This window comes from Triticum urartu, chromosome 6 (assembly GCF_003073215.2).
Source record: "Triticum urartu cultivar G1812 chromosome 6, Tu2.1, whole genome shotgun sequence".
Lineage (NCBI taxonomy): Eukaryota > Viridiplantae > Streptophyta > Magnoliopsida > Poales > Poaceae > Triticum > Triticum urartu.
The window spans coordinates 528,224,365-528,231,647 of record NC_053027.1 but is presented as its reverse complement, the minus strand read 5'-3'; the positions used below and the strand labels follow the sequence as shown (position 1 = coordinate 528,231,647).

At 47.3% G+C, this 7,283-nt stretch overlaps 1 long non-coding RNA gene across 1 annotated transcript; it reads left to right on the top strand.

Annotated features, from left to right (window-relative positions):
- Nucleotides 1–710: 710 nt before the first annotated feature.
- Nucleotides 711–1,313, top strand: LOC125512671. Its single transcript, XR_007285483.1, has 2 exons — nt 711–809; nt 917–1,313. It is a non-coding gene; the product is annotated as an uncharacterized LOC125512671 (long non-coding RNA).
- The last annotated feature ends 5,970 nt before the right edge of the window (nt 1,314–7,283 follow it).

The following is a 7,283-nucleotide window of genomic DNA, read 5'->3' as shown; positions in this document are numbered from 1 at the left end:
TATTGCACTCCCGGCAAAGTTTATTTTAGGATCCAATAAAGATACTGGGGTGTGTTTCTATTTATCTAAAATAGAATCAATTCTTCGCAATATCTCACATGTCACTGTGTTAGACTTTTGTACATATACACATCAGCGCTTCCATATTTTAGAAAGAAATGTCGCGGTGGACGACAACGGGCCTGTTTGGATGGAGGACACACAGGCATCTCCTTACATAGGCAGCAATCACAGCCTCAAGCTTGAGAAATCCACCACCTATGATTCCTGCCTGAGTCAGGCAGCTTTCTCTGGAAGCAAACCAAACAAGCCCAATATCTTCTCATCTCGCTCGGGGTGTGTTGCCACGTTTCACAATGCATACGCATATGTTGACAACTCAGGAACTACTCGGATGCCATTGTGCCAGACTTTTGTTTGTACCCATATAGCAGTTCCATTTTATACGAAAAAGTACATGGATGACGATAGACTATGCATAACTTGCTTGGATGTGTTGCCATGTTGCACAGTGCATATGCACGTGTCAACAAAACTCTTCCCAATGCATAACCGATGGACGCGTCGGTCTTTTTTCCATCCACGCAAGCTTATCTGGCGAAAGCACCGCAAAACGCTGTCCCGTTGAAACTTCCAATAGCAACACTGACACGGCACCGCGGGACCTCTATAAAACCCGAGGTACCCCTGTTGATCTCTTCCAACAATCGAAGCCCTCAATCGACATCGACTTTCATCCACAACTACAATGAGGATTAGGCAAGTGTTGCGCACGGCTGTTACCCTTATGCTGGTGATATCCTCATCCGGTATGTTTCTCACAAAGAATCAAATTAATTTGTTGCTCTTGCACATGGTACCATCGTGCGTTTCCAAAATACTCTTCTTATGCGCGATTATGCCTGTTCACTTTCAGGCATGGCGACGCAACCAGTTCAGAGACGAACCACGAGACGAATTCGGCCATCGGGGACGGGTCATGCGGTGCTAACCAGTGCATGGCGTACTGCCAAAGCAAGTAGCAAGGGGCAGGCACGTGTTCTCCGAAGGGATGGAAGTGCTCGCTCTTCAAGGATATTCATCCCCCGAGGAACTAGATATAGCTAGTTGCATCGCATACCATGTATAAAGTTTTTTCGTGCAAGAAATTCCAACTAAATAAATAAGGAAAAAATGTTTCCTTTTGGAAAATCAAATTAATTTGTTGCTCTTGCACATGGTACCATCGCTGTATTTTTGTGGCGTAATTGTAGAAGTGGCCATGCATCCTGTGAGTTTCACCGATTATCTCCTTTCCGTTTTCCAGCAATAACCTCCCTAGTCTCTTCCCAGCCCATCGGATCTGGCTCAGCCACATACTCCTCCCTGCCGTCCTCCACCCACCATGCTTTCCTTCCATCTGGTCCAGTGGCGGAGCTAGAGAAGAAATGGTGGAGGGGCAGAAGGCAAATACAGCAATCTTGAGGGGGCCAAAGACTATGCTTTTTCTAATTAAGCACTTCCAAAAAAAATCTTCAGACATTGTGTCAAGGTTTGGGGGGTCATGGCACCTCCAGGAATACATGTAGCTCCGCCGGTGATCTGGTCCCTCCACCACGATCTCCTTCCGCCTGGTCCCAATGGCATGCTCTCCTTCCGCCTGGTCCCCATGGCACACTCTCCTTCAACACTTCCTAACATAGGCGAGGTGATTTGTCTCGAGGCGGCCCAATTTATCGGCCTCATGCGTTAAACTCCATAGTGAAGCTTCAATTCCGGGGCACCATGAAGGTCATTATCCACGAGGAAGGCTTGATTCACGTTCGCCGGTTTGTTGAGTGGGAACAACCTTGCTTAACGATCAATGCCATCACCTTGTTGGGATTGGGTGAACTTGATCCAAAGTGGTTGAAGATGCGTAGGTGTCCCGAATTTGCAAGGTTTGATTCTAAAATAATTCAGGGATGTTGACCAAGCTTGCATGCCTGCAGGTCGACTCTAGAGGATCCCCGGGTACCGAGCTCGAATTCGCCCTATAGTGAGTCGTATTACAATTCACTGGCCGTCGTTTTACAACGTCGTGACTGGGAAGACCGACCGAAACACAGCCAAAGCAACGAAGGAATCAACGGAGGCGGCAGCAAAAGGGAACACGCTGGCAGCAGAACTAATCACGACAACCAATCAGGGGCAAAGTCGCGTCATCGCCAGGCCACATCGGATCAAACACCCCAACCGTCTGTACGTGAGGCCAGAGTGGAAGAACCATACATAAGGTGCATCATTCGGCAGGAGCACCATTCGGGCTTGGATCAAAAATCGGCGCGGCGGCGGCTTTTCTTTTTCTATTTCCTGCCTGTAGCGAGTTGTATCTGAGTGATGAGATTGATTTAACCCTCCTGCCCATAATTGAAACCTAAATCGAACTATTACCTAACATCCTGGTATCAGCTAGCCACCCACCACCCTTCGCCGCCGCTGCCGCCCTGGAAACTCGCCGTCAGAAGCAAGTGCGCGACCATCTCATCGCCGCCATGGATCCCGCACTGAAGGCCTACCTCGACAAGATGAGCGACGAGGCTGCCGCCCGCGCCGACAAGATGCGTGAAGAGGCTGCCGCTCGCGCCAAGAAACAAGACGGCGACACCACCGTGATTCTGCAAGCTTTGGCGACACAAACAGCACGCATCGACTCCCTCGTCACCTGGAAGCCGGAGCTGGAGGCATGATTCGCGCAGCTTGAACTCTCGGTCGCGGCTCTTCAAGCTGCGTCGTCCTCCACGCCGCCAGCGACCCCTCCTACGGTCGCACGCGAGATCCAAGGGCAACCATGCCGCGGCGCATCACTGCACACTGGGGATCCTTCATCGGTGATCCCCGAGTCACCGGCGATGTCCCCGGTCACGGGTATGCCCATAATCCCGCCCCAACAGTCGCTTCCCCTATCTTCGCAAATGCTAGCAGCCATGGGTCAAGCTCCACCACCGATGACATTTCCTGTCTTGGCGGGCGAAAATCCCCAACTCTGGAAAACTTTGGCAGAGCAGTATTTTCAGATGTTGACGATCAACGAATTGTATTGGGTTCCGATGGCAATTTTGAATTTCTCCGGTCCTGCCACAATTTGCTTGCAGTCAGTTCAGCCTATGACATGTGGGACCCACACATCAGTTTGACTAGTCAACACCCCTGTTGACTGCTGACGTCATTATGACGTCAGCAAACACTATTCTGGATAATGTTGAATTAAATAAATTAAATAAATTCTAAAAATGATTTAAATCTTTTAAAATCAATATAAAATAAACCATAGCTCTGACGGAAAAACTTTGTACATGAAAGTTGTTCAGAACAACGAGACGAATTTGGATACGCAGCCCGTTCGTCCGCCACGAATCCCTAGCATAGCGAACACGCAACTTTCCCCCTCCAGTTCATCTATCCGGAAACGCGAAACACCGGGGATATTTTCCCGGATGTTTCCCCCTTCCGGTATCACCTCATACCGTGTTAGGGCACCCCTAGCACCGCTACTTGTATCGTCATGTATCTTTATGCTTCTGTTTGCATTATATTCATTGTTTCTTCCCCCTCTTCTCTCCGATAGACTACGAGACCGACGCCGCTGCTACCCAGTACGACTACGGTGTTGTCTACCCCTCTCTCTTGCCAGAGCAACCTGGCAAGCCCCCCCCCCCCTTGATCACCAGATATCGCCTACTTTCTTTCTACTGCTTGCATTAGAGTAGTGTAGCATATTACTGCTTTCCGTTAATCCTATTCTGATGCATAGCCTGTCATTGTTACTACAGCTGTTGATACCTTACATGCAATCCTAAATGCTTAGTATAGGATGCTAGTCTATCATCAGTGGCCCTACATTCTTGTCTGTCTGTCGTGCTATACTATCAGGCCATGATCACTCGGGAGGTGATCACGGGTATATACTTACATATATACATACTATGCAGGTGATGACTAAAGTCGGGTCGGCTCGTTGAGTACCCGCAAGTGATTCCAATGTTGGGGGTTGAAGGGGCAGGTGGTTCCACCCAGGTAGTGGTGGGCCTAGGTTCCTGACGGCCCCCGACTGTTACTTTGAGGCGGAGCGACAGGGCAGGTTGAGACCACCTAGGAGAGTGGTGGGCCTGGCCCTGGTCGGCGTCTGCGGTTATTTCAACATAACACGTTTAACGAGATCTTGGTATTTGATCTGAGTCTGGCCACTGGCTTATACGCACTAACCAACTACGCGGGAACAGTTATGGGCACTCGACGTCGTGGTATCAGCCGAAGCCTTCGTGACGTCAGCGACTGAGCGGCGCGCGCCGGGTTGGACCGCGTAACGCAACTTCCTTTGTAATGGAGGTTGCTAGGTCGGCTCTCCGGCCGCCCTCACAACGTGCAGGTGTGCAATGGGCGATGGGACCAGACCCCTGCGCCATAGGATTTAGACCGGCGTGCTGACCTCTCGGTTGTGCCTAGGTAGGGCTGCGACGTGTTGATCTTCCGAGGCCGGGCATGACCCAGGAAAGTGTGTACGGACAAAGGGGATCAAGCGTGTTGGGAAATGTGGTGCACCCCTGCAGGGAAGTTAATCTATTCGAATAGCCGTGATCGTCGGTAACAGGACGACTTGGAGTTGTACCTTGACCTTATGACAACTAGAACCAGATACTTAATAAAATACACCCTTCCAAGTGCCAGATACAACCGGTAATCGCTCTCTCACAGGGCGACGAGGGGAGGATCATCAGTTAGGATTATGCTATGCGATGCTACTTGGTGAACTTACCATCTACTCTCTTCTTCTGCTGCAAGATGGAGATTACCAGAAGCGTAGTCTTCAACAGGACTAGCTATCCTCCTCTTATTCCGGCATTCTGCAGTTCAGTCCACATATGATACCCCTTTTCCATTTGATACCAATGCATACATATGTAGTGTAGCTCCCTGCTTGCGAGTACTTTGGATGAGTACTCACGGTTGCTTTGCTCCCCCTTTTCCCCTTTCCTATACCCGATTGCTGCGACCAGACGTTGGAGTCCAGGAGCCCTTGAGGCCCCTGGCTTGTAATATGATGCTTGTATGACTTATTTTATTTGTAGAGTTGTGTTGTGATATCTTCCCGTGAGTCCCTGATCTTGATCGTACACGTTTGCGTGTATGATTAGTGTACGGTCAAATCGGGGGCGTTACAAGTTGGTATCAGAGCCGACTGCCTGTAGGAGTCCCCCTTCCAGACTCCTTGGCCGAAGTTGAGTCTGGTCATTGCAAAACTTTTAACTAACATGGCTGTGCGGCTTACGGGCCCACGTCGCCATTGGGTGGTATTAGGATCTTTTTATTCCTCATCTATACTCTAGGACTCTGATCTCTCTTCTATTCGAGTTAAATGATTTTACTAACTCTGACTCTAGGTTCTCGTAATTACTTCCTCCCAGAGGGCCCCTCGCTCGAGATGATTGCTTGGTGCGCTGAAGGATTCCAAAGATACTCTCCGATGTTATCCCGAGAACTTGTGCTCATTGCTTTTGTGATTTCCTTCCACCGTCAACCCCTACGTAAAACTACATACACTTGCCATGTATACAAACATTCCCCGTTGCTCTTGTTATTACAAGATGCCCCGAAATACTCTCTGTTGTCCCGAGAATCCTTTGAGCTTACTACCAAGTTGTTCTTTGCCACATGAATACCCCTACGGATAATTTCTCACACTTACTGGGGATTCGTTCATCCCCAGTTGTTCAGGTGTTTTGCAAAATTCTTCGAAATGCCATTCGACCTTCTGAAATCCTCAATAGCCTATTGCTCTTGATCTTCTTTACCTGCTTGCATAATGGTTACTTCCATATGTCAAGCAATATTCATTAAAATACTCTGTGATCAACATTCTGATCCTGTTGATTCAACTTGTGTGTGAATGCACACAATTATCAGTTATTCCCTGAGAATTATCCTTCTGGCTCGGACGTCATTTTGAACATGAGCTGGTTGTCGACCAATCAAAACTACCACCGTTTGTGCCTAGTCTACTCAGCTTATCTTTTGATCACAGCATTGCTTCTGATCCCTTGTCTTGGAATTCATAGTTCCTTTGCAACTGAGCTTTGAGTTAGTCAGTTGTTTCTATAATCTGATCTCCTTGCATTCTTTCTTCCTCTGGTGGAGTACCGATACTCACATCAGATCCCTTATGGACCACCAGATCCTTTATTGGATTTTGTCCGACACCTTCTTCATATTCATTAAACCTTGTGAGCCTTTCGTAGGGTAAATAATGCCTTTGGTAAATTGTATCCTTTGCTTTGTCAACCATGCTCTACTTTCGAGCTTGCACTATTTACTCATGAAGTTTATGGTATATGTTTCTACGATGCCCTGATGGGTTGAACCTATGCCTTCCTTAATCTGTGTGAACCCGAAAGATTTCACGGGTCATACTTATCTGGTACTGTACCAGGTAAAACTTTCAACAACTAATGTCATTTTTGAAAAGCGAGAGGTGAATGGAAGGTTATACATTGAAGAAGTGGGAGTCGACCTTGAACTTGTGTTCATGCCCATGGACACGATGTAAATCCTATCATGGAAACTTCTTGTAATAATAACTATTTCCTTGACACAAGTTCATCTAGTATCCATGTTTGGTCCTTTGCAACCGTGGTTCCGACCATATTTTCTCTTTGGTCCCATTTCTCGGAAAAGATAAAGAACTTTTGTTTTGCAAGTCAATACACCAGTCCAACCTCTACCTTGACCTACCGTCGAGTATTACCCTCTGGTATCTCGAGAATATCTAAGAACTGTGTTGCATCTTATGAGTCTTCCTCAGCTATTATTTCTCCATGATTCCAATTTTTCTTGGGTTCTGAGTTGTTAGTCGCTCAAGAACACCAGTAAGTGAACCGATTCCGCACTCTGGTTCGATAACTCTAAGTAATCTTCGTTGCTTATGAGTTTAATAATCCTTCAAGTCATTCCTAGCCTGATCGGCTATATCATTCTTGTGCTAAGTTTTAACTCTGCTACCTGGTCCTTCTTCCCGGAGCACAATTTTTGACGATGAGCTAAGGTTACGTTGATCTTCCCTGTCTTGTCATTTCACCACGAACAACAAGCTTGATTCCGAGTTTATGTTGTACTAGTGGTTTCAATAACCTTTCGCTCCATCATTCATTTGACTTGATGTCATTGCCGATCGATTACATCTTAATGAAATATCTCGACAAATGTGTCGTGATCATCATCAACAATGATATGCCTTCTTCCAAGTGTGAATTGAACTCATGATGGGAAAT